Source organism: Grammomys surdaster, unplaced genomic scaffold, assembly GCF_004785775.1.
Source record: "Grammomys surdaster isolate TR1022 unplaced genomic scaffold, NIH_TR_1.0 126660, whole genome shotgun sequence".
Classification (NCBI taxonomy): domain Eukaryota; kingdom Metazoa; phylum Chordata; class Mammalia; order Rodentia; family Muridae; genus Grammomys; species Grammomys surdaster.
In genome coordinates this window covers 1,315,485-1,342,691 of record NW_021621449.1, presented here as the reverse complement: position 1 = coordinate 1,342,691, position 27,207 = coordinate 1,315,485, and the positions used below count along the sequence as shown (strand labels likewise).

Below are 27,207 nucleotides of genomic sequence, written 5' to 3'. Positions count from 1 at the left end.
TATACCTTTAGAAAGCCCTGACTAATATCGTCTCCAGATGATTTTTTTCCCACAATGCTAGGAATGGGCTGCAAGACTTCGCACTTGCTTAGTAAGCATTCTACCACCGGCCACACTCAGCCCTACAGCCTAAGAAAATAACAGATTATGAAGAGTCTGGGGAAGGTGGAGCAGGGGCCGGGAAGGCAGATGCAGTGTCCCCACCAGCTGGTCCTGGGGTGGGGAGGGATCTTTGTCTTCTGCAGACTGAGACTGGGATGAGAACTGGGAGGTGGTATTTCACCTTCCCAGCTGAAGCTGGAGGGCTTCCGGGAGTGCGTACACTGCTTTCTCCCCAGAAGACAGTACAGCTTTGAATAGCATCTGCCTCTCCCCCTATCACTCACACCCTTGATATTTCAGATTCTTACTTTCCCAGGTTTTTGGTTGCTACCTCACCCCAGTGCCTTCCAGGGAGCAATATTGAAGGTGGCCTCAGGGGGACAGCAGCACATGGGCGAGGCTGGGAGGGGTGCTATAGGCCTAGGAACTGTATGTGTGACCTGCAGCTAAATGATAAGGGGGAGGGGAAGTGGGTGTGGCCAGAGCTGTAGGTACTTGTGTGGGTCTTGTGACAGTCCCCTTTATAGGTGTGTGGGCTGCTCACTCCCAGGGGCATTTGAAGGCTAGGTGGGAGGAGGGCTATAGTATTCTTTTGGGAAGCAAACACGTCAACAAACTGGAACTGTCCACTTGTACAGGCTTTGGTGGGGGTTTTCAGTGTATCTGTCACCTAGATATGGGTTATAAGGGGTGAGGGCAGCCCTGTGACACAGTAAACAAAGTGGGTGTGACAAAAGGTGGTCGGAGCAAACTGTCACTTCTGATAGAGGAAGGAGGTCCCACAAACAAACCTGTGTCTTCTTTTCCAAATCTTCATTTCCCTGCCAGAAGTGCAGCTGCTAGTTGTGCCTATGGGTGAGCAGACTTCCAGTCAGGGACTAGCCCGGTCGTGATAGGTGCCCCCTGAGGTGGTGGCAGGCATCTGTAATCCTAGCACTAGGAGAGTGGAGGAGAATCAACCCACACGAGATGCTGTCTTTAAAGAATGAACAGCAACAAGAAAGGAAATGCATGGAACTTCTCAAATCCTCCAGGAGCCACGTGTTTGATTAAGAGAGTGGACCTAAGTTTTGGGGTGATCTAGGCTAGGGGAGTAAGCTGAAGGAGGGCTCCTGACTCTTAGGCAAAGACTATCTTTTGTTTGTTTGTTTGTTTTTGTTTTTTGAGACAGGGTTTCTCTGTATAGCCCTGGCTGTCCTGGAACTCACTGTAGACCAGGCTGGCCTCGAACTCAGAAATCCTCCTGCCTCTGCCTCCCAAGTGCTGGGATTAAAGGTGCGCGCCACCACTGCCCAGCAGGCAGGCAAAGACTATCTTATGAAAGGTCCGTGAATGGGCCTATGGAGAGAGCTCAGTGGGTAAATCCCTTACCACAGAAAGGCGAGGAACAAGGTTAAATCCCCAGAGCCTGTGTAAAGCGGAACTCCATAGTGTGCCTCTGTAGACTCTGCCTGTGCAAGATTGGAGTCATCTATAGGAGCTCATGGGCCAGCTAGCCTGGTGTACAGAGCTGAGTCCAACAAAGATGAAACTGCAGTTGTGTTCACACACACACACACAGAGACACACACACACAGAGACACACAGACACATACACACACAGAGACACACACACAGAGACACACAGACACACATACACACACATACACACACACACAGAGATACACACATACACACTTTTCTACTTCTCTCTTCTTTTTTTGTTTTTTTTTTTTTGGTCTTTTTTTGTTGTTGTTTTTTCAAGACAGGGTTTCTCTGTGTAGCCCTGGCTGTCCTGGAACTCACTCTGTAGACCAGGCTAGCCTTGAACTCTCGAACTCAGAAATCTGCCTGCCTCTGCCTCCCAAGTGCTGGGATTAAAGGCGTGCGCCACCACCGCCCGGCTACTTCTCTCTTCTTTAAAAAAAAAAAAAAATCACTGGTTGCATTAGGAGTTTCTTTTAGTGATTTCCCAGCTCCAACATGGCAGCTTACTACTGTCCACAACTCCAGTTACACCCTCTTCTGGCCTCTGCAGGTACCCGCCACACAAATGTAAGTACATCAATCTAAAATTAAAAAACAAAAACAAAGCTAGGGCCAGGCGGTGGTGGCGCACGCCTTTAATCCCAGCACTTGGGAGGCAGAGGCAGGTGGATTTCTGAGTTCAAGGCCAGCCTGGTCTACAGAGTGAGTTCCAAGACAGCCAGGGCTACACAGAGAAACCCTGTCTCGAAAAAAACAAAAAAAACAAAAAACAAAAAAGTAAATGATGGTACTTCCATTGATAGAGACAAATATTCCATAGTCATAGAGAATAATGCTCAGTACGGTGAGCAGGAGCACATGGTACAAACAGCTATAATTCCAGTACTTGGGAGGCTTATCCCCGTACTTTTGAACATCAGAACTCTATTTGATTTTATAGCTGGTTAGTGTTCTATAAAATCCACAATCTAGACCAGGCTGGCCATGAACCTACAGCAACCCATGCCCCATTTCACGGGTGAGTCTTTTACCTGTCTCCGTTACGGGGCTCTGTTCCCTTCCGGTGTTATTAGAGATGCTCGTGTTTTTGTGTGCCAGTGTGATTTCTCTTCTCCTGGTTGTTCAGATAGAGGAGTGAAAACCTGGATTGTAGGGTAAGTGGGTGCTTATCATTTGGAAGAACTGCCAAAGTAATTTTCCAAAGCACTACCAAGGAGGTCCAGTTTCTCCGCATCTTCGATAACCTTATTCTTCCCCGTTTCCTCCTGTCTTCCTGCTGGACGCTGGGCTCAGGTCACCTTCCCAGTGGGACAGTGGGGATGCGCTCCGTGCACAGCTCTTGCTGCCTTGGTTATCATCACATGAAGTGACGTCTTACTGCAGGTTGACCATTTGAAACAGTTGCTTATCATTTCCTTGTTGAATTGTTGGAATTCTTTATATACTCTGAATTCAATTTCCTTATCAAACGTGTGATTTGCAAATCTTTTCTTCTATTGTGTAGGTTGTCTTTTCCAGGTTCTGGTTAGGCCAAAGAGCACCTAGGGTTTTTTGTTTGTTTTGGTAAAGTCTGGCTTGCCTTTAGTTCTTAAAAAAAAAGCCTAGACTTTTTGAACTTTCTATATGCTTGATCTCAGGACTTTCAAGTGTTTGCTGAATTGAAGTCTGGAGAGCTGAATTAGCCTACAAGTTTCTGTTTTGTTTTTCATCTCAAGAACTAGTTGACTTGGTTTTAGATTTTGGAAACTTAGCTGGGCAGTGGTGGTACACGCCTTTAATCCCAGCACTTGGGAGGCAGAGGCAGGCAGACTTCTGAGTTCGAGGCCAGCCTGGTCTCCAGAGTGAGTTCCAGGACAGCCAGGGCTACACAGAGAAACCCTGTCTCGAAAAACCAAAAAAAAAAAGACATTGGAAACTTAAAATCCTATGCACCCAGAATGAAGGTCATACAGCCTTGCAAGGCATTTACTCATGATGCCTCTGATAAACCAAAAACCAGGTGTAAAGTGATTCTGACTAAACTCACTGACTGGGGTCTGGGGCCTGGGTTTAGCTGGGTTTGAGCTAGATACAGGAGGTCTGAGGTATGTGTGTCCAAAGTCAGAGAACAGAACACTGTTGTTACTGGAGGTTCCATTAATACTCTCATGTCAACTAATGGGATTCGCTCCCGTGAAATACACAGCTTAGTAATAATAAGTGTATTTGAGTTATGTGCACAAAGTACCAGAATGAAAGTGTGAAACGGTCGACTGTCCTGATCTCTCCCACATACTCTAGCAGTCCAAAGAAGACACGTGACAATCTGGACGGTCACAGTGACATTCTGCTGACACTCATATTTGTTGCCCCCTTTGTGTCACGTGGCATTCTACATTCACTAGTAGATCTTGTGTCCTGTGCCAGGTGGGAAGAACTGGGGTGGCTCAGAAGAGTCTGCTCCGTGTCCGGGGTCCTTCTCTTGGGGACACAGTTGGGGTGACATTAAATGTGTTATTTCATAGTTGTGGGTTGTTTTGTTTTGTTTCTTTTTTTTGTGTGTGTGTGTGTGTGGCTCTCCTAGCTCTTTGTCTCATGCCTAAATTGGGGTAAGTGCTTGTGTCGGATTTTTCTCTTTGCATGTAATCTGAACAAGCAGTATCAATCACATTGCTGGGAAGAGAGAGGTGGAACATGTGAATGCAAATCTATAAAGGAACAGGAGAACCGAGTAAGGAAAAGGAGTGAGTGTGATGTCTGTCTGTCTGTCTGTCTGTCTGTCTGTCTGAATGCAAGGAGGTTGTAGGATTTGTTATATAGAAAGCTAGTCTATAGGGGCTGTGATTCAGTAGTGGACTGCTTGACTGACATACACAAGGTCATAGGTTCTGTTCTTAGCACAAAACAAATTAGTTAATTAAGAATTAGTCAAATTAGGGGCTGGAGAGATGGTCCTGTGGTTGGCAGCACTTCTGATTTTTTCAGAGGACTGAGATTTGGTTCCCACATGGCTGCTCACCTTTCCCTGTAACTCCAGCTCCAGGGTATTTGAGACCCTTTTTTGGCCTTTGGGGGGCACCAGGCATAGATGTGGCACATATATGTACCCGCAGGCACACACTTATCCACATTTAAAAAAAAATCTTTAAAAAATTAAAAAAAAAAGTTTTCAGGCTTGTTCATTTAGCATTAGCCTGGAGCGGCAGAATTTGCAGCTGACTATTTGCCAAGTATAACTTTGAAGCGAAGCATGGTCTCATGTTCATTCCTGTTCTGAGGGACCCACTTCAGTCAAGTGTATGACACTGGGCAGCGGTTGCATCCGAGATGCCAGAGTGTGGGACTTTGCATATGGTTCTTCGATCACAAGGTTGGCCTGAATCTGACAGTTCTTTCTAAGAATGCTCTTGGAATGACCTTGGCCTCTGTGTTTTGGAGCCTGCTGGGGTCATTGTTTGATACATTGAAGATAAATGTGACATGGTTAAGATCGAAGGCCCTAGAGTCAGACAATTTGAGTTCATTTTCTCTTCTACCACCACTAACTGTGTGTTCTCAACACAAGGTAGCTACTGACAGCCACCCTGTGAAAATTATTGTAGGGAGTCAATGAACTAGAGCCCCAAAGAAGAGCTTACGAGCGATGCTTCTCACAGAGTAGATGAAACACTGGCTGTCCTACTGTTAAAAAGCAGACAAAGCATTAACACGGACACAGCCCTCTCCAGTGAAGGGCCTCCGGTGGCTGTGCAGGCAGTGACACAGTGTGATGACAACAGCACCCCGCAGACATTTCTGGTTTGTTGGACACCTTCCTGTTAGGTCCCTCGACGTGGGTTTCCATGCGTGTGACCTTTTTTTGTAGCCCTATGCAAAGCATGTCTCAGCAGCCTTGCTGAGACTCTTGCTCAGAATAGCACGACTCCTCACACACCCTGCACTGCTGCCTGCCTCAACTGTGCTCACTCACCTGGAGCTTAGGAATGAGAAAGCCAGTCTTTGCCCAGATCTGGGGAGTTACGCTGCTTACGTGAGCCACATCCCAGAGGAAGGAGGAAGCCCAAATCCTCAGTCTTCTCTGGTGACAGTTATGCCCTTGGGAGAAGGCCCTCTGGGGACTTGTACTAGGAAAAGGCTCATGATAACCTCTCGGATTTAACTCAGAGTGGGGCTGAGAATGGAGGGGTGGCCCCATGACCCACCTCTCTGTCTGTGCCCATCTTTTATCTCTGCATAGGTGCAGGGTCTGGTGACTGCCTGCGTCTAGACTCACTCAATTAAGAGTTCTCTGGAGACAAGGCTTTCAGTAGACGGTGGCTACAGTCTTCCTCTCAGTGGACTGTGCCTTTGTTGTTAGATTTTTTTTTTTTTATCTTTTTGAGACAAAGGTCATATGTAGTCCAGGTGACCTTTTGAACTTGCCATGTAGAGCATGACTTTGAAGTCCTGGTCCTCCCGACCTGCCTCCACTTTCCACGTCATAGGATTCCAGGTATGCTCCCATACTCAGTGAGACAGGGTGCCTATACTAGGCTGTCCTTGAACTGCCTCTGCCTCCTGAGGGCAGGAATTACAGGTATGAGCCACCAAGCATGGCTTCTATTCACTTTTTTTTTTTTTTAAATGTATGTGCATACTTGTGGAGATCCAAGGACATCTTGGAGGAGTTTGTTCTCTCCTACCATGTGGGGTCTGGAGATCGGCTCATAGTTTCAGGCTTAGCCAAAAGCTCCCTTTCTTCTGCTGAGCCATCCAGCAGCCTTCTTTTCTTCTTTTCATCTTTTCGACGCCGTCCCCTGAGGCATGGCACTACCTCTGGCACTCCTCAGCTTTTCCTCGGGATGCTACCCATTGGAAGAGATGAGTGTCGATAACCTTTAACTCGCACACACACGTTTCCCTGCTCCCTCTTGTACCAGGCCAGATGGATATGCTGTGGTTAACTCCCCACAGGGAGTTAAGATTAAAAACCCACAGTGGCCAGGTGTGGGTGGAGGCAGGATGAGGGGGTCTGCCAAAAAGAAATGGGGCCGGCCAAGTCCATCGTGGGCCTGGTGCAGCCTGGCATGGGCACCAGGTCAGTTTCACACAGCAGGGTGTGGTCTGCTGGGCATGTGCAGACTTAGTGGGGGTGCCCGAGCAGCAGGTATGTGAGGCTGGCGGGAGCTGCTCAGCGAGCATTGGCATGATAGGTTGCTTTGGTTCTGGCCCTGCCAAAGGCTACATACGCTGCCGGGTCAGGTTACTGTTGCTGTGGGAACCGTGACCTTTGAATTTCCTGGCTTATGCCTGGAATTTTGCTTGCATAATGCTGTAACAAGTTTCCCCCTTCCCCTTTCTCCCTTCTCTTTGGCATCTTTCTTTTTTTTAATCTCAGCAATCAAAGCTTCCTGCTGTTCCTCCTCTTGTGGTAGATAGTCGTACCCACTTTCTTCCTGAAGCGTGTCAGCCAGGACTGCAGTTCGGTGCCCTGGGCTGCCCAGAAGATATTTCTGGTTTCCTAGTGAGTCCTTTGGGAAGGATGGGCCTCACCGGTGCTGGCATTTTAGGGTGGGATCAGCTATGCTCCCATGTGTCTCCCATGAGCACCTGCTTTCCTTGTCTCTGTACTTGCTTGCTATGTGCCTGAAACATACCACTCAGCTGGCTTAGCCGGTTCTCTCCAGACCTCAGTTTCCACTGGGGTCCCACCTTCTCTGGGGAGCCTGATGACACATCATTACCAGAAGTTACCCTTAACAGTGAGCTGCATCATGGGAATGGGGCCAGACGTAGCCTCAGGATATGTTTTCTTGTCCCAGGACCCTTTTATTATTATTTTTGGTTTGGGTAGCCTGGCTTTTCATTTCCATAGACTGAGTTATACAGTTGTTAAAGGCTAAGAGTTTTAGCCGTTGGGTTGCTTGTTCACTGGTGTTAACTGATGCCCGTCAGTTTATATTTGATATGCTGTGTCAACTATGCCATGACTTCCCACTCTCCAACTTTGAGACAGCGACTATTCTAGCCTAGCTGGCTGTGAGCTCCACATCCTCCTGTCTCAGCCTCCTGAGTGCTGGGATCGTAGGTGTGTGCCCCGTGCTCAGGGTTTTCTTCCTCCTTGTCTCCCGTCCTGCCTTAGAAATGGGGTCTTAGGACATTACCTAGGCTGGCCTGTAATCCTGGGTTCGAGCAAGTCTCTCTTCTTTGGCCTCCCAAGTGCTGGGATGATGGGTGTCAGCCGCTCTGCTCAGCCAGCGAGCATTAGTGTGTCTCGGGGAAGGCTTTGGCCTTTGAGCTCTGAAGGACATAAGAAAACAAATGCTTGTATCCCAGTCTTTGAGATGTCCAGCCTGGCCTCCAGTAGCCTCACCTACCCTGCCGTCCTCTTCACTGACCTCTAAACCCACTGGTCTTTGTCCTGGGAAGGGCCGAGTCTGGGCTCGCTGGGTAACTGTGCATGCCTGCTTCCTTCTGCCTCCAGCTCCAGTTTCTTCCTTCTTGGCCCAGCCCTGTCGGTCAGACAAAGTAGCACTTCCCTTACTGAGGCCTTGCTGTTATACCAGAGCCTTGGAGGACTGTTCAGGCCCTTCCCTCAGCTCTTGCTCTTTTCCTCACAGACCTTGTCAGGGTACACAGTAGAACTCTGCTTATGGGGAAGGGTACGAGTTTCGTTCACTTTGTGTGCTCAGATCCCACACAGTACCTCACACCCTTGTAGGACTCAGTGGATGCTGAACTCGGGGACTTTCTGTACAACACAGAGTGACATAAAACAGCCAGCAGTCTGCTTATGCCGCTCTGCTTGGCCTGCAAACATCGACTCTGAGGGAGCATCCGAGGCGCCCCTAGAGATAAAGCTGAAATTTCATTGATTTAGGCTCCCCACCCCCCACCTCATCCTTCTTTTGTCCGTTTTTGGTTTGTCCGAGAATGACTTGAGGCCACTTGCTTGGTTCTTGATGCTCACAGAGGGCGAGGCAGATTATGAGTCTGGCCTGTGGAATCCTAGACACTTGTTTTGGGACTTGCTTTTGGGACACTCAGTTTTTCCTAAACTTGTAGAGTCGTTGGTGAGAGACAGCCCGGGCTCCTGGCAAAGCAAAGAACAGTCTTCCCAGCTCCTCCTCTATGTTCTCCGCTTTCTGGCAGCTTGGGCAGCCGTGTGCCGTTCTTGTCTCCTGAAGGCTGCCCCTGGGCTCAGCCTTCCCTTCAACTACTTAGGACCTACCTGTGAGAACCTGTCAGGAAAGAACCCGAGGGCTTGGTGAAGTAATGTCTGTGAAGGTGGGAAGAAAGAAAAGGTCTGTGTGGCCAGCACCTGATTCACTAATCACACTTTCCTGGGTTTGCTCCTGGATTTCCTGCTGCTGCCATGTTGCAGTAAATGCCACAAGGAAGTGGCCTTCTCACCCCTGCTGGCCCAGGACCTCCAAACACAGCCCTCAGACCCTGGTCTTGCATGTGCAGGGCCACCGGGCTGCAGACAGCATCTCCTGGAAAAGTGTCTGTCTGGGACCTCCTCATCTGCTGCCTCCTGTTGACCCCTACATTCTCAGAGCCGTTCTCATCCACTTTTCCTAGCCTGGGGTGGGGGCTGGTGAGTTTTTTCATAGTAGGTCCCTGCCCTTCATTATTGACCAGGAACCAGGTGTGGATGCCAGAGCTGGGTTTCTATACTAACCCTCCTTCCTCCATTCATTGTTCAGCAAGCCACTCATCAGCTGTGGAGTCGCCCTGGGGTGTCTTCCTGTTCCCCAGCTCCCATAGGCTAAAGGTCCTTTGAGGGGCTCTGTGGTTGGATGTGTGTCTAGTGCAGTGTCAGATCGTCTTATTCGCTGTCATTAAACTCACTGTTCTTGCGTGCTGGGGATGGCACCCGGGCCTGGAGTCTACTATGAAGATTCTCTACCACAGATGACACTGCCTCCGTCTGTTGCACTGCAAGAACGTGTGGGTTTGTCTGACCTGGGTAGGGAGCTGCAACAGTCTGGAGCCTCCACAAGTCTACAGTGTTTCCTGGTTTTCCCTACCCAGCCCCAGAGAACTATATTCTCTTTGGTTTGGATACAGGGTTTAGAACAAGCCCTAGCTATTCCTGGACTTGGTTTGACGATCAGGCTGCTGGCATCAGACTCACAGAGATCCACTTGCCTCTGCCTCCCTAGTGCTGGAATTAAAGGCCTGTGCTACCACTGCCCCCTGAGAACTGCTTTCTTTCGGTTCACACACAGGTCCTAGGAATAAAACTCAGTCAGGCTTGGCAACAAGCACCTTTACCCACTGAGTCATCTTGCTAACGCCCTGTGTATTTGAAACTGTTGTTAAGAGGTGTCTGTCCAGGGCTCCTCATGCTATGGGTGGTTAGTATGCTTGTGTTGTGTGCAAAGGCTAGGCCTGGGGGCAGTCCATGAGCCAGGCCATCACGCATTCCTGCTTCAGTGAACGATGTCCTAAACATGTGTGTCTTGCTGTCCTCAGTGAGTGGACGTGCTGTGTGTGAGCGACAGACAAGGGGCCCACGGGGAAACGTTGAATGCATAGCTTTTGATTCTCGGGCATTCTTCCAGTCAGCAGGCTGTAAGGAATAGTCTGTCCCAGAAAGATAAGAAGTTGCTGATGGCAAAAAGAAGCTCTTCTGCCAAAAAAGGCTGGATCTGTTGTGGTTATGCCTGTCTTCCATGTATGGTGGGCTGCAGACCCTGTAGTGTGACCCTTTCCTAGTCCCCCTGAGTTCTGTGTGTAGCAGTGCCTAGTAGTCTCAGAACTGGGTCCTGCTTCAGGCCTTACTGCCTCATTCCACTGAGAGGTTGGTTTGTTTGTTTTTTTCCTGTCTCAACTCATTGTTCTTTCTTCTGTAGTTTTTACAAATATCTCCTAACCCCCATCCTTCCTTGAGCTAGTCAAATTTGGGATCAGGACGTCTTAGGGAAGGTGAGAGACGTAGCGAATCGGACTTAGAGCATCATGCCGGACAGACTCGGGAAGGCAGCAGGTCACTGAGGTGTCAGTGTTAGGATGAGCCTCCTGCACGGAAGACAGGCTGGTGCAGAGAGCAGGCTTGCAGCATCTGGTTCACCCTTCTCCATGTCCTCCCTGGGAAGGCAGTGTCATCTGCTCTGTACAGAAGTCCCACACTGGCCGATTGGACCTCCGAGTGTGCCACCAATTGAGAAAGTGCAGACTGCAGGGGTCAGACGGCTTGCTGGACTCCTGGCCCTGGAGCTGCCTCGCTGGACAAAATCATCTTGGGCACTTTCTTCTCATCTGTAATTTGCCAACAACTGTAACTGCTCATTATGTGGTTTCTGGATTAAGATAGTAGCAGACAGAATTACAGAAGACTGTTTAGTGTATTGGTTGTAGACTTCCTGGGGTCAGATTCCAGCTGGTCCATCCATGCTGTGTGACTTTAGGCAAATTACTGGATCTTTCTGTGTCTCCTTTTTCTTTTATATAGCTCCATGTTGGCCATGGTACCTCCCAGTGAACATTTTGTAAAGCCCTGATAGACTGGGACACACACACCTCTTCCTGCTTATCATGTGTAATGTATGATTACTAAATGGTGGTTACTTTTTTTGTTTAGAGAGGGTCTCCTGTAACACATGCTGCTCTCAGACTCAGTTCACAGCTGACAATGTCCTTGAACTCCTGGCCCTTCCATCTCCAGCTCCCGAGGGCTGAGACAAAAGCTGGGATTATAAGCACGTGCTACTATCTCTGGCTTGACAGCTGCTGTCATTGTTACTGCTGGTGTCCTCATACTTAGGGGCAGGAGACAAAGGCATAGAGCACCCCAGATGTATGGTAGGAAGCTGCCTGCAGTCATGGTGGATGTGACCTTCAGGGGCACTTCTCCTAGTGTTGAAATTGTAAGCACATATTGCTGATTTCAGAATCTTTAAAAAAAATCCCAGTTATTCCTGGGCACAGCAATGCAGGCCTTTAATTCCAATATTCCCTGAGGCAGAGGCAGGCAAATCTGTGGATTCTTGGCCAGCCTGGTCTATATAGTGAGCTCTAGGCCAACCATGGCTACACAGTTGGACCTTGTCTTTAAAAAAAAAAAAAAAATCCAGGTCCTGTGAAGGCTCGATGCCCCAGTGTAAGGGAATACTAGGGCGATGAGGTGGGGGTGGGTGGGTAGATGGATGGGGGAGCACCCTCATAGAAGCAGGGGGAGGATGGGATAGGAGAGGTGCGGAGGGGAAACTGGGAAAGGGGATAACATTTGAAATATAAATAAATAAAATAACCAATAAAAATAAAAATCCAGGTATGATCAAAATCCATAATGTCACACCTAAACCAGGCATAGCAGACCTGGCTAAGGCTCAGAGTTCAAGACCCACTTAGGCTATGTGAGGAGATCCTATCTGAAAACCCAACATCAGGCAGTCCTGTCTTCCCTCAGGCATACATGAGAGGAGGTCTCTGTGAGTGAGTGTCTTGCTACAGGATGTGGGGACAGGCCAAGCCACTGGACTTGCCCAAGGACTGCCTCACACTGAGCTGTCCCCTCCTCTGCCTCGAGCTCTGGCGGGTCCCCTCTAGGCTTGATGACCTTCTGTCCTCTCCAGACTCAGGCCGGCCACCTTCAGTTCTAGCGGTGTAGACATGCTCAGGCTCGGCAGCCAAAGCCAGAGCCTGGGCCGCTCTTTCCAAAGGCCACTGGCTCCTTGTTCTTGGAAGAACAGTCATGTCTGAGTCTGGAATTTGTGTAGAACACTTTTTTTTTTTAAAAATGAAACTCAAGTCATTGAACCTTGTCCTTTGTGGATGAAGTGATAGTTACTTTCTGAGGACTGTCTCAGACTAGAAACCAGCTGTCATTCGGTGACCACAGTTCAGTGAAGGAACGGCTACTCCGGGAAGCATGTCCCCACTTACATAGCATGTTGTCTGGGACCGTTGTGTGTGCTGTAGCTGGTCCAGTTGGGTGACAGCTGGCTCAGGTTCAGGAGGTATTATCTCAGAGGGTGGAAGTTTCCTTGAGCTAATCCATTTGGCGCCCTTTCCCATACTGCCATGGTGGTAACGCGTGTGGACGTGAGCTTTGTGTGGAGATGGTGAAGAAAAACCAAACATGTGGGGAACCCAGATTCACGCCTTAGTTACCAGGACAGGTTGTCATCTGGTGACCTGGTGCCAGCTGTGCTGTCCTGTGTAGTGTGATGTCCTCAGTTGGTGGCTATGTCATAAATGACTGCAGTCCTGGGCTTAGGGGGTATATGCCTACCCTGAGCAGGATGGAGACAAAAAACACCAGTAGGACATGATGGGAGGGTGGTCCTGAGGGGCACGGAGTGACAGCCCAGTGCAGCAAGCTGCCTTTCCTGGCTTGGCCACTCCAGGATTTCTTGCTCAAGCCAAGGAGGAGAGGCTGGGGTTGGCACCGTTGCTAACCTCGTCCTCGTGAGACTCCAGCCCTGGGGGTAATGTCACTTTTCTTATTCAAATTAGGTGGCATTTGGCCTGGTGGAGGGCTGGCTCCCTCACCTCCATTGGCCAGAAGTATGTAAGAGTCTCAGGATTTTAATTGTATATTATAAATATGTTACAGTGGAGAGCATGTCCTTAAAATATGTCCCTAGGAACCTTGTGCCTACCTGAGTGTGAGCTGGTTGCCTGGTTGATTGAGAGGCTCTCATCTGGAGCCAGGAACACCTACCTTGGAAGGTGTTTTCCTTGGGTCTGGGTTTAGGTGACTAGCGCAGAGATGGCTTTCCTGTCCCTCAGTGCTTTGGAGTGTCTCAACCCTGGGATGATGCTGGCCAGCACTGCACTGGAGAGGTAGATGGGCTCAGGCGAGTGACAGGTCCTACCTGAGCACCTTGGGGTGTTCTGAGATCTACTTGTCCTCAGCTCTTTGAGGTCCCACAGAGGAAGGGCAGTGTCTGGCCATGCGTTGTATTTTGGATTTCTGAGTGTTAACCCCAATGTTAAACACCAAATGTTAAAAGGCTTCATCACCCACTGGAGGTGGTGGAACTTGGGGGGGAGGCTCAGTAACAGTAGTAGGGAATTAGGCCACTGGGGATGTGCTGGCCCTTTTGCTTGCTATCTACCATGTGCTAAACAGAATTCATCTATTCATCACAGGCTTTGATGTCTTGAGGCACCACAGGCCCAGAGTGTTGGGGCTGAGTGGTTGTAAACTCAGACCTTGGAAACCATGAGCTAAAGAATTGTTTCCTTTCTTTAGGTTGATTTTCTCAAGTCCTCTGTCACAGCAAAAGAAGGCTAATACCATGGCAGGGTAAGGAATGGGTGAAATGGGCCCAGCACATAACGATTACCCCACCTTACGGCTCGGGAGGTAAGGGTTGCCGACCTGCCTGTGTAACACCTAGCTGCCTTCTCAAGTGAGGTGTCGCCAGCAGAGGCCTCTCTAAACCTTGAGCTCTTGGGAATGTTGTGGATAAAGAAACGTCATTAGCTAGAAGACCACGTACCTGCTTTTCTCTCCCTGTGCAGGCTGCAGACAGTGAGTCCAATTGTGTGGTGTGCCCTGTGCCGCCTGGTCCACTGGTAGTTCTTTCAGAATCTGCTGTAGTTGGTGCTTAGAATTTGTTAGATTCCCAACTCCCCACACCCCGTCCCCCTTGAGACAGAGTCTATACAGCCTTGGCTGTGCTGGAACTCACTGCATAGATGAGGCTGACCCCAAACTCAGAGATCCGCTTGCCTCTGCCTCCCAAGTGCTGGAATTAAAGACGAGCACCACACACGCTTGGCTGATGGTATTCCCTTTTTAGCTTTGCTTTTCCCCTGCTGTGGTTCTGATCTGACCCAACCTTCATCCCAGCAACTGCTCACGCCTCTGGGTATCATCTGGCCAGTTTCATGTTCCTGGGTAACAATGCTCTCGGCTGGCCTCTGGCCATGCTGCTATGAAGGCCACTGTCCTCCCTGGTTCCAACTGGCCCAGTGGAAGCACTCTTCTGCCCCTTGCCTGTGTGTCACCTGTTCTGTCCTGTCCTTGGGGTCCTGACTCACAAGCTTTCCACAGTGCTCAGGAGAAGGGGATGCTGCCAGTGTGCCACCTTGTGCTGCATTTGGCTGTTTTACAGTGAGCATTGAGCAGTTGCAGACACACAGTTGTCAGAACCACCAACCTTCTAGTCAGTGGCTGAGGAGATTGTCAGTGACAAACTGCTTCTGGTTTGCCTCATATTGAATTCCTTTCCCCATAGGTCTTTTAGTCAGTCTCAGTTAGAATGTTCATGAACAGGGTTGTGTGGGTCTGAGCAGTGGATCTCAGTGGATCAGTGATGCTGGCTCCCTTTGCTCTGTGGGAGGGTAGGTGAGGACTGGCCGGGTGTGGGCGCAGCAGGGTACTGTGGCCAGAGTCACTGATTCAGAAGTAACTGGTGAAGTTGAGCGTGGCTGGGGCACAGACCTGGCTTGCTTTCTGCTCCCTGTCCTCTGCCCCATGAGTTGGGGCCACCATCTGTGGAGGCTTGCTTGACCTCTCGGGAGCACCCAGGTGCCCATGTAGGGAAGAGTGGCAGGTGTGGGCTGTGTGCTGAAAATAAGGCTTTCACCTTTAGAACTGTGTTCAGCTGTCTGGTAATTTGGGGTGGGGGATGGGGCTGTGGAGTGAGAGTTGAGACAGGGTTTCTCAGTGTAGCACTGAGTGGCCTAGAACTCACTATGTAGACCAGGCTCAAAGATCCATCTACCTCTGATGTGCTGGAGTTAAAGGCATGTGCCCTCACACCCAGCTAGCTATTTTGGCTAGGGCAAATGAGGGATAGATTTGGGGATAACAAACAGCCCTTCGAGGAGACGGGGAACACAGTGGGTGGCAGGCTGTCCCACGTGGAGGGAGCGGACAACTGCCCTGCTGACCTGGGACTGACCCACTCCTCTGCACCCTGGGAGTGCCAGGGCTGGCCACCCCATTCTCACCTGCAGCCAGCCCCAGCAGGATGAGATGCTTGTGTGCTCTTGGTTTGTTTCTCCCTTTCTCAGGTATATGCTCAGACAGAGACTGTCCTCTGGTCATCCCTCATATCCCTCCCCACACAGCTTCTATCCACTTCGTCCATGCTTTTCTCATTGTGGGCTTCTTCATGGAGGCAAACCCCTGGGTTTGGCCAGAGCTCTGACCCACCTGCCCTTAGAGCCAGCCACCTTCTGCCATCTCCATTCTGTCTCCATGGCCCTCTGCAGGAAGGCCCTCTGTACTGGACCAAAACTAACACATTCAAAGAGCCCCAATCTCTTCCAGCCTGGTTGCCATTCTGCTAACCCCATTCTCTGTGGTGGGCACACTGTCCTTCCTCCTGCTAGCCTCATAGCTTGCCCCTTCACTCTTCTGTGTTCCAACACCCCTATCGGTCCTCACCTTGGCCTCCTCTACAGCATGTGCACTTCCTGCTAGGTCCCTGGGGTGCTCCCAGCCCCCGAGATCTGAAGCTTCAGAGGGACAGGGTATCCACTGTTCTGCTCCTAGCACCTGGCACTTGGGGGGTGGGCAGTAAATATTTGTTGAGTCCTTGTGTGTTGGTTGTACAGCATATGCACACGATGCTGGGTGTGTGGAGGCCAGATGGAGACATAAGGTATTCTGCTCTGTCGCTCTGACTTATTCTGTTGAGATAGGATGTTTCATTGAACTTGGAGCTAGGCTGGTAGCCAGTAAGTTCCAGCAGTCTTTCTGTCTCTATTCCTCCCTCCCCTTGGTGGGGGTTTCTGGTATATGTTTGACTATGCCTAGCTTTTACTGTGGATGCTAGAGATTTGAACTCTTGTGTAGTGACCGTCGTAACTGCTGGACCACCTGCCCACCCCCGTTAGCGTCTTTCATCGACTCTGTTGATCACGTCCTAAGCTCTGGCATATACACATGTGTATATACTCATACATATGCAGAGGCACTCATAACCTAGTGAGGAGCAGTGTTGGAGATGGAGGACTTCTGGGAGGAATAGCAGCAGGCAGGAAGGGTCTGAAGAGACCAGTCCTGCTGGGATGACACAGTCCCTTACCACAGCCCCAGGCAAGAACACACATTTGAACTGTTAGCGTCTCTGCTCACCACTCCTGTGTATTCTTCTGCCTCTCCTGAGGAGAATGGAGGGAAACGGGAGAATGCAGCTTCCTTGGCTGATGCTGGACCTTGCCCCTGAGGCCTGTGAATATTCTCTCCTTTTCCATTTCTCTTTAGTTTTTCTCGCCCTTTAATTTATCTTTAGTTTTCTATTTCGGGAAGATCCCATTCACACATAGTATTTACTTCTTTAACCTATCTTCCTGTGGTGATGACAAGGTGGTGGCGGACAAACTCAGGGCCTAGCACACTCTAGGCAATTGCTCTATCATGGAGGCACAGCCCTGCCTTGACATCACTAATTCCTGCTGCCCCTCCTCCACTAGCAGACAGCTACCGCAGGCATTTGCCCCTCATGTGCCCACCCTTGGGGTTAGTCCTACCTCCTAGCTGCTGTGTGCTCGTGCCAGGACCCACTCCACCAAAGCTGGGCCAGAGTCACCCCCACTGTTTCGTTAAAGAAGAAAATGTGCTCCAGCTTTAGCAGGTGAGGCCAGGGAGGCTGAGCCTCACTGGAAAGGAGGCAGCCAAGCTGGGGGCTCAGCTCTCTTTTCTTTCTCGTAGAACAGCTTCCGGTTATTACTGGTCATTGTCGCTCCTAGGAGTGAGTTCAACCTGCTCTCTAAGAGCATTGCCTTTTAAGGAACAATGTATGGACCACATGGTCTGAGGCCCTGAAGTAACCTGGGCTGGGTGGAGTCTCAGCGGCTGAGTTCAGGAACCTCAGGCTGGAGGAGCTTCCGGGTGGCAGAGCTTTTCACCAGGTGGTGACTGCAGAAGGTCAGCGCCTGGCAACACCTGCCCTCCCGCTGCAGACTGAGTATCCCTCGTCTAGATGCCCTGGGACCTGACGTGTTACATGCCAGCTTCTCCTGTTGGGCTCTTTGCATCCATGTGATACGATACCTGGAACTTTGCACTTTGGAGCATTTCAGCTTCAGATTTTCTGCAGGGCCGTGCAGCAGTATTCTACATCTGGAGTTGTGAGGATCCCCTGTGAGCTCCCATCATCCAGAGCCCCTCAGGAGGTGGTCCCTCACATCATGTGGTTTTGTATCAGTCTCTTTAGGTTTCAGTTGTGAACAGCATGTAATATTTAATGACTTGGGGGGGGGCTCTTTCTTGCTTTAAGATTCTCACAAAGCTTGGGTTCCTCGTCATTTGCGGATTGTCACTTGAGGAACTCCAGTGAATGGCCTCCATTGATGAGTCGTCCTCTCATCCCTCAGGACTCTCCTTAGTAAATAACTGAGCTGTCTTGTCAGGATTAGCGTCACTGGGAATGACAGGGTCATAAAAGCATTGTTGTCTTTTATGTAACAGAAGTCTAGAAAGGACTAGCACAGTGCAGTCCCCAGGCCACCAGGACTTTGGCTCTGGTCTCTCCAGGAAGACGAATGTTCTGGTCCTAGTAGCCATAGCAAGGTAGTTACAGGCTCCACTCTGAGTAGACAGGTAAAAGTTGAAGTTGACCTAATTTCATACATATATCCCGGTACATAGAATGTTCGTCAGGTTACCTTATGACCAATCAGGTGTGGATGCTGGATCTCCAGCTGTCTTGTTTTTGTCTTCAAGGAAAACAAAACGAGATGCTTTAGTTCATTTTCTGTCATTTATGAAGCAAGGTTTAATAAACTGCTCGTGGTAGTACACAACCAAGAGTCAGAAGTTGAAGGTTATCTTCATAGTAAGATCAAGGATAGCCTGGACTATCTGAGGTCGTCCGAACCCTAAAAGTGGTATGGCTATCTTTTCAGCATCTGGTACCAGCTTCCTGCCCTGTCATAATGTGACAGAGGCCACTGGGTAAGACAGAGCAGGCCCACTAGCAGGGATATAAAGGCCTCTATAAAGCCACTAATACCACCGTGGAGACACTAGGTTGTTGGCTTAGGTGGTGGCCTCAACTGCCACCACCCTCCAGTCGCCCACGGCTCTGCCTCAGGTCACATGAGCTTCAGTGCCACAAAGCAGGAAATACAAAGTGGAAAGACAGATTTCTCTGGAAGATATTGATGGCCCACACCTTTTAAAGGATCTTATCTGGAAGATACACCCATGTCTTCTATCTCATATAACAGTCTACCTATAGAACAGTCAGGCTAGTCTCAAGGGAGGCTGGGACATGCCATCCTTGCCTCAGGTTTTTACCGGAGCAGGTTGGTGAGTTGCAGTTCTGTAGTGCCTACTGCACTGCACTACCTGGTTGAGGCTGGGGTGAACATTGTTATTTCCTGCCCTGTGGGAGTCTAGTTCTTCTTCCTTGTGTACTGGAAACCTAGAGAGGACCTAAGCACAGGGTCTGTAAAGACCCAGAGACTGCGTGGCCTTACCCTCTCTGTCCTTCTTATGAGCTAGAGTACAAAGGTCAGTTGGAAGCTGTAGGTGAGGTCTTCCTGGCCAGCAGTGACACTGTCCCTCTGTGTCACTTCCACAGCTGCATTCTGACCTGTGAGATGAGGTACCACTAAAAGCACTGGAGGCCCTCTCTCTGTTCCTTTTATTCTGATTTGCACGTAAACTTTGCGAATATCATTTAATGGCCTAAAATACAGATTTATGATTGAAACTGAAAACTTCCTAGACTCCAGGTCTTAGGAAACTTGGGTGCTGGACCTACTCAGTGAGCCAGCCTCCAGTGCAAGCCTCCTGTAACCTCATGCTGGAGCTTGCATGCCCGGGATCTATTTCTACTTCCTACCTTAGCACTTGAAGTGCACAGAAATAGATCTGTCAAAAGAACTTGGAGTTCTGGTTTGCCTTCATGAACAGTACCCTGGAGTGGCTGTAAGAGCACTCGTCTGACATACTGGGGAGCACTCATCCTGAGCCGTAGCATGCTAGGGTGAGGGAGATGACTGCTGGGGAGCACTCATCCTGAGACAGCATGCTAGGGTGAGGGAGATGACTGCTGGGGAGCACTCATCCTGAGACATAGCATGCTGGGTGTGGGTAGGAGTGTAGGTGAGTGCTGGGTCTTCATGGGGATCTGGGGCACACTGTGCCATTCTTCAGTTTCCACAGTGAGTGGAAAGGAGGTTGGGCTGGTCTGTGCTTGACAGCATGGTGGGTGGATAGGAGTTGGGGTAGACCAGCGAGTGGCAGCTACTCCTGATTCTTCAATGTGGCCACTTTCCTACCCTGAGTTAGGGAGAATTTGAAGGCACTGGCAAGGGGAAGCTAGTAGCCCAGAGCATTGATTTCTCAGAGATTACCATGTGCTAGACAGTCTGTGCTGATTTAATCATCACCATTTATCCTAACAAGAACCAGAGAGGCTGAGTGGTTTATTACAGTCACACAGCTTCTACAGAGCTGAACAAAAAGATCCAAATCAAATTCTGCTTAACTCAAAGCGATTGGCCTGCATCATGTGGAATTTGATCCCTTTTTCATTCAATCTAGTGTTCCAGGCAGTTTCAGGAGCTGAAGATAACTGAGCAAAGCAGACAAAAATTCCCGCCCCCATGGAGCATGCGTCTTAGCAAAGGAGATGTTCTCAGCTTCTATTGTCAGATCCTTCAATTGCGTCTTCTAATCTCACAGCTGATATAAATATCACAGCCTTTCTCTAGTTCCTTAGGGGCCTCTGCCTGTGTCTGTTTGTCCCAGAGAAGGTCTCATTTATGCATCAGGACGGCTCACACATCCTGGGCTGTCCTGTGTGGTGTGGCTTTTTCTTAGCCATCAAGAGAGCTGCTTGGCCATCCCAGCATCCCACTTGTGGCTCTAGAGGTACGGCCTTGGGGATGGAGGAGAAGGTCAGGGATGTTTTTGTCGGTCGATGTTGGGATCAGTCAGTGCCTGGAGACCGGTGCTTTCCTTTGATTCTGGACAGAGGAAGGGATGGGCCAGAAGAACGTTTCCTGCCGTCCTGTGTTCGAGGCCAGATGAATGAGAGCTCTAGGTTTGATGTTGCCACCCGTGTTCTGATGTTAGGAGCTGATGGGATTTGTCACTACTGTCATCTCTAGCCATGTGTCAGGCACTGGCCCAGGCATTTCACATGTCACTACCTTCCTCTGAGGGTTTGTTTAGTTTTTTGTTTTATATGTGTGGGTCTTTTGCCAGCACTTGTGTCTGTGCGCTATGTGTATGCAGTACTTACAGAGGCCAGAAAAGGGTTTTGGATCTCCTGGAACTGGAGTTACAGCCCCAACTGGCCTTATGTCTTAGTTTATTTTCAACTGTGTAATAAATTCCACAGACTGGCACAGTTCTAGAGGCCAGGAAGTCCCAAAGTGTGGAACCCAGTCAGAGGGCTGCCATGCTGCTGTATCTTATGGCAGAAGGGCGAACTGGCAGGTACCAGTCAGGAAGCCAGCCCAGTCTCTGCTCAAGAGCTCAATCACTCACAAGGGTGGATCCCTTAAAGCCTTTAGCTAGTGTGGTGGTTTGAATATGCTTGGCCCAGGGAGTGGCACTGTTAGGAGGTGTGACCTTGTTGGAGGAAGTATATCACTGTGGGGGTGGGCTTTGAGACCCTCCTCCTCCTCCTCCTCCTCTTCTTCCTCCTCCTCCTCCTCCTCCTCATTGCCTGGAAGACAGTCTTCTGGCTGCCTTTGATCAAGATGTAACACTCTCAGCTCCTCCTGTACTATGTCTGCCTGCACACTGTCATGCTTCCCACCATGATGATAACGGACTGAACCTCTGAAGCTGTAAACTAGCCCCAGTGAAACACTGTCCTTTTAAAAGTTGCATTTTGTCATGGTGTCTGGTCACAGCAGTGAAACCCCGACTAAGACACCTAGGCTTTGGCTTTTGTTTGTTTTCCAGATAGTCGGTGCTGGTCTGAAATTGATGATCTTCCTGCCTCAACACATCAGTGGGCTGGCATTGTGAGCATATAGCACCACACCCGGTCCCTAATCCACTCCTCTACTCTTACAGTGACTGCTAAGTTTCCAGGATGTCAGAGGGGACTCAGCACTGTCCCTGGTTCAGAGCTAATAAGTGTGTGCAGGGAGGTTTCCCTGGTGAGCTCTCGAAGGAAGGCACACGGGTGGGGAGAGTTTGGAGAGAAGAGGCTGCAGGGGCCCTGGGCCATCTCCCCACTTAGAGCAGCTTATTCTGGGTTGGAGGGACTGGCTGTCTATGAAAGGTCGAATATCTGCAAGGGTCCTCTGCCTTTCCAACAGTGGTTCTCAACCTTTGTAATGCTGCAACCCTTCAATACAGTTCCTCCTGTTGTGGTGACCCCAACCGTAAAATTGTTTCCTTGCTACTTTATAACTGTAATTTATTACTGTTATGATTGGTATGTAAATATTTGATATGCAGGATATCTGATATGCCATCCCCCCCCAAAGGCATTGTGACCCACAGCACTGCTTTACCGAAAGGAGAGTGGCTTCAGCCCCAGCACAGGGTGTATGCATGATTGTGGGTTCTATGAGCCCTGGGACTTCCAGCCTTCCAGTACAATCCACCTTTGGATTGCATATGTCACCTAACTCTTGAGTTGTGTACTGGCTGGTTTTGTGTGTCAACTTGACACAAGCTGGAGTTATTGTTGAATAGACATGAGTAAGTATCAGGTGTGTTTGTCATGTGAGAGGAAGTCTCGGACCCTCATCCAGGACCCTGAGGCGGGGGTTGCTGTATGTCCCCTGTGTTCTGCAGCATGCTGAAATGAACCCTTCTCGTGGTTCACCTCTGTTCCCACCTCAGATGCGCAGCTGGATATGGAGCAGGCCAGCCATTTTCACTGACAGTGCCCCTGCCTCAGATCTGTCCCTGATTCTGAGTAGAGTACTCTGTCACCATGCCACCTTGCCTCTTTCCCTCTTTTCCTCCTTGATTCCCAGTGACACTCTACTTCGTGGCTTCTCTATAGTTCTGCTCACTTAACTGAACACTGTGGGCTGCAGTGGTCTGAGCACTTGTTTCTGTCGCCAAGGAACCAGCTGAGTGAGGATAATGCCCCCGACTGAGACAGTGGAGGAAGTGGCCCAGCCAGGAAGCCTAGGGCATCACTAGATGGCAAGGCTGCTGTTTTATCCCTTCTCCTGGGAGACTTGACGCAGGGTGGAGCCACCAATGGGGTTTCCTGTTCTATTCATTGTGGGCAGGGAGGATTGAAGGGCAGATAGCTCACAGAATAATCTGGCTAGTGGCCTGACGCGTGTGAAGTCCATGGCTTTAAGCCTCTGTGCCAATGGGTGGTGGAATAGTTGAAGTTACCTAAGACACTGTTGGGTTGGCCTGTGGACACCATGCACTGAAGTGGGACCAACCAATCAGAGAAACCTGTTGTCCTCATGGTGGCTGGGAAGCAGAGATGGGAAGGGGCTATGGTCCCAGTGTCCCCTCCAAGGACGTGCCTTCAGTGACCTAACATTCCAGTAGGTCCCTCCTCCCGCAGGTTCCACCTCTTCCTAAAAGTGTCGTGGCTAAGTGATCAAGCCTTCGACCCATGGGCATCTAAGATCCAAACTCTAATAAGCAGTGTGACACTAGGGACATTTGCATCTTTTCCAATATGCATGCCATGCCCCGGATGATGGGCGTTTGTGCTTCCTGTTTCCAAGGTGTCTTCTTTCCCTCCTCGATTCCCAGTGACACTCCACCTCGTGGCTTGTCTACATTCTGCTCACTTAACTTTCCAGTTCACATCTTTTCTTTGTCTTTTCTCCCACCTCTTACGTAGGAGTTTGAAGCACTCAGAGCCCCTTGTCAGGCGGTGGCAGGAGTGCTGCCCACAGGCTTTTGAACACAGCATTGCATCATCCCCTCAGTCCTCTGAACCCAACTGCACCATACAGGACACAGTAGTGAGCATCTAGCAGCATGGCCTGTGCAGCAGTCTTGAGTTTTGCTCATTTCTCATCTTTTATACTGAGTTAGGTGCAGTGTCTTCAGTTTCTTCTTATGTACATTCCCTTTGTTTGGGTCTCTGTATCCAGGACAGTCTTGGTACAGAGCAGGCACTAATCAGTACAGGCAGATTAGCAATCACTGTTTATTTTTAAAGAAATCTAAAGAAGCGTGGAGGGAATTGAATGACAGAGGATGCCATGTGTGCTCATAAGAAGCACCACAGAGGTCACAGGACATTGAATTTACTGAGTGAGGCTGTGTTGGAAGGGACATAAGCACTGGGAACCAGCCAGCTCTCAAGTCTCCATTGCATCATGACCCTGGGAGGTAATGGTCTTCTCTGAACTGTAATTTAATTGCTGGGCCTCCAAAGTGAGGGTAACCCTATAATTAGAATGTTATTCTGAAGACAGAAATGAGCTAATGCAGGTCGAGCATGCAGCAGTGTTTGGCACGCAAGTGTTCTGTAAGTGGTAGCTGATGAATGTATTCATGCATGCGGCCATAACTGGTATTTTCAGGTACTTCAATTGGGCCTTCGTTGATCTTTGTGATATCTTCTGCTTTATAAAGGAAACTAAACAGAGACGGCCTCTGAGGTCATGCTCCGCCTCTCTCCTTGTACTGTGTCAGAGTTTCCAGGATGGGTCATCAGCTTCAGAGAAGCAGGGTCCTGGACTTGCATGATCACACATCTTGGGGAGAAGTGCATTCTGGGTAGTAATAAATGCAGTCTGTCTGCTGGGTGAAGATGAGGGAGAGCTGAGGTGTGACTGAGGGAGAACATCCTTACCTTGCCAAGGTTTCCCATCTCCTCTCAGTGTGTTGGCAGGTCCTCTCCATCCCTCCCTCCCTCCTTCTCTTCCTCCTCCCCCTCCCCCTCTTTCCCTCTCTCTCCTCTTGAGAGCTGGCACAGAAGTGCTGCTGTTCTCAGGTGGTGGACACCAGAACAGGACTGGCCAAATCATCAAAGAGTGATGCCATCCCAGTGGCAAGTGAGGAGGATGGGCTGGAACTGGCTTCTGATAGATCACCCCAGAGGGCTGTGGCCAGAGAACCAGGACTGGAGAGTTGATGTCTCCTAGGTATGCACTGATGATTTCAGAGCGACAGGCTGTCAGTGGCAGAAGTCATGGTGTCTATGTTGATGAACTCACACACGCATTGCGTGGGGCTTGAAGAGAAAAAATTGTTACACTAGCCATTTCCTTTGCCAAGGTTAAAAAAAAAAAATCACACATTACTTGCATGGTCTCCATCTCCTTTGTTGTGTCTAAACCTTATTAGGTCATGTTAAAATCTTCTAATTCTCTTCAGGGATCAAGGTGCCTGTACGATCAGGTTTTAGGCAGGTCAGTCATAGTCAGGTCATAGGCGGTATGAACAGACCTGCTGCAGTCTACTCTGGTGATTCTGTAACAGCTGCACATGCGTAGTGCTGAGAGCTTCAGCAAAAGGAGCACAGCAGGGTGAAAGGCTAGACCAGTGGGTCTCAACCTTCCCAACACGCGGCGACCTTTAATACAGTTCCTCATGTGGTGGTGACCCCAACCATGAAGTTTATTTTCATTGCTTCTTCACAACTGTAATTTTGCTATTGATATGAGTTGTCACGTAAATATCTGATAGAATATCTGATATGTGACCCCTGTGAAAGGGTAGTTTGACCTCTGAAAGGGTCACGTCCCACAGGTTGAGAACCACTGGACAACACCGAGTGTCCTCCCTCCTCAGAGAACCATACCCAGAGAAAGCGGCACCACGGTTATGTGGCTGGAATTACAGCCATCTGGGCTGGTGAGTCACTGCTGTCTTGGTGGGCAGAACCTCACCTGCAAAACGCAAGGTGTAGTGTCAGTCAGCATGGGCAGTGATGGGGGCAGGCCAGATTCCAGGCTTTGAACCTTGATGGGCAGCAGGCATCTCAGGCACCGCTTCTCGTCCACACCCACCTTGCACCTGTCTTGAGACATTAAAGTATTTCTTCTCCCTGCTTTGGGTCTGGCTTTTCCACCTATCACGCTGCGGCTCCTGCAGCCCCACCTTCCTGCTCAGGGTGAGGATCCTGCTGGCGAGCAGTGGGAGGGGCCATCCCTGGGGATCAAGGCAGGAAAGACCGGAGGCTAAAAATAGGCAGTTGTGAGAACCTGGGAGTGCTCCCTGAGGCCAGCTGTGCACCTCCCATGATGTCCTTGTTAAACAAATATTGTCACCCTAAATGTTAGCTTTTACTGTGTACCCCAAATATGATAGTCTGCTGACTTTGTGTGTTACCCAGTCATCTAGAGACGCAGATGTGTGGCACATCCCTGTGCATGTGCCCACACGTGCTCACACGTGCACACAATGGTTGTGTCTGCATGTGTGTGACACTCAGAGCCCTTGCTGAGTTCTCCAAGTATCTACTTAACAGTGCTTCACAGCCAGCCTCTTTGGGTCAAGTAAAAGCATCTCCCGGGACTGGGTTTGGGGCAGTGAGTGGGCAGCCTGGATCGTGGGTTACACGGGGCTTCATGCTGCAGAACACAGGATGGAAGGGATGCTGTGTCAGCTTTCTAGAAGAGTCTCGATCTCAAGCTGCCTCATTTTTCCACTTTTCACACACACTAAGACACTAAGCTAAGGTAAAATCAGATCTTCCTTACCATTCCAGGCTCAAAGAAAGCAAGTCAGGCTCAAAGAAAGCAAGTCAAATAGACTTGCCTGGGTTAAAGTGGCGAAAGTTCCTCCTGTGCCTTCAGGGCATCTAGAGGGTTTCTCTCTCTCTCTCTCTCTCTCTCTCTCTCTCTCTCTCTCTCTCTCTCTCTCTCTCTCTCTCTCTCTCTCTCTGGAAAATTCATTACAGCTCCTGATGACACCTATTTTAGGGGAATGTGCACAGATCGGCCTCCAGAGGATACCAAGTCCCGTCTTTTGTCCTAAGTTCTACCATGTCTGCTTTTGTGTCCCCCTGTGAATCTGTCTGTCCCCACAACCTGAGAAAGGTCTGCTCTTCTGCAGATGCCCCTGGCTCTGCTCCGCCCTGCCTTGGCTTCTGATTGGCCGACCCCCATGGAGAACAATAGTTAAGTGGTTAAGCTTGGGTGACTCATTCCATTCCTCTTGTCTTGGCCTGTTCACTAAATATAGCCTCCCCTTTCTCCCATCCCTTCTTTCTCCCATCTCTGGGCAGAAAAATTGCCTAGCTTGTGGTCTTTGATGCGGTGGGCTAGGCAGACAGCACCCTGGGTGAGGTGGAGGGCTTCTGCTGCTGTCACCAGGCTGGTGTGGAGAAGACCTCAGGACCCTGCTTGGGGCCAAAGCTTAGGGTACAGCTTCTGGGGACCAGTGCCAGTCCTTTGTGAGACTGTTGTTTTATTTGGGAGGATCTGGGGGTCAGTAAGAATAGATGGTCTTAATGTGGGCTCGTCTTTCTCCTTTTAGGGTAACTGGTTATCCTCATACAGCCCCAGGGGGTTAAGGAGCAGAGAGCTCACAGCAGGTGTTGGTCCTGCCTGTCAGTGAAGGAGCCCCACCCCAGTCGGTCAGGGTCACAGTGAGCTTCAGCTTAGGCTCAGTTCCCGAGGTGTCTCTTTCTTCAGTTTCGTGTGCATGGGTGGGTGGGCAAAGCGAACACAGGCCTTTATTAGAGTTTTCAGGCTGGACAGGTCTGCCCTAGTCTTGCTGCATTGCTGGTCCAGTTGAGCTTGGGCAAGGAAACCCACAGAGCTGGGAGGATGAGAGGGAGCCAGGTCTTTCTTTCTGGGAGCTGTGGAGAATAACGGTCCATAGTAGTTGGCCCTGAAGTGTGTCAT

At 49.8% G+C, this 27,207-nt stretch overlaps 1 protein-coding gene across 2 annotated transcripts in view; it reads left to right on the top strand.

Moving 5' to 3' along the window:
• The window catches only part of Mical3 (microtubule associated monooxygenase, calponin and LIM domain containing 3), a 179,644-nt gene that overhangs the window by 17,005 nt on the left and 135,432 nt on the right, over nt 1-27,207 (top strand). Inside the window, exon 2 of one of the 2 annotated variants that reach the window (XM_028761150.1) lies at nt 13,736-13,789. The exons of the other annotated variant lie outside the window; for it this stretch is intronic. The gene's annotated coding sequence lies outside the window, so the exon portion shown is untranslated. The remainder of the gene's footprint in view (nt 1-13,735; nt 13,790-27,207) is intronic. 2 annotated transcript variants of the gene reach the window in all.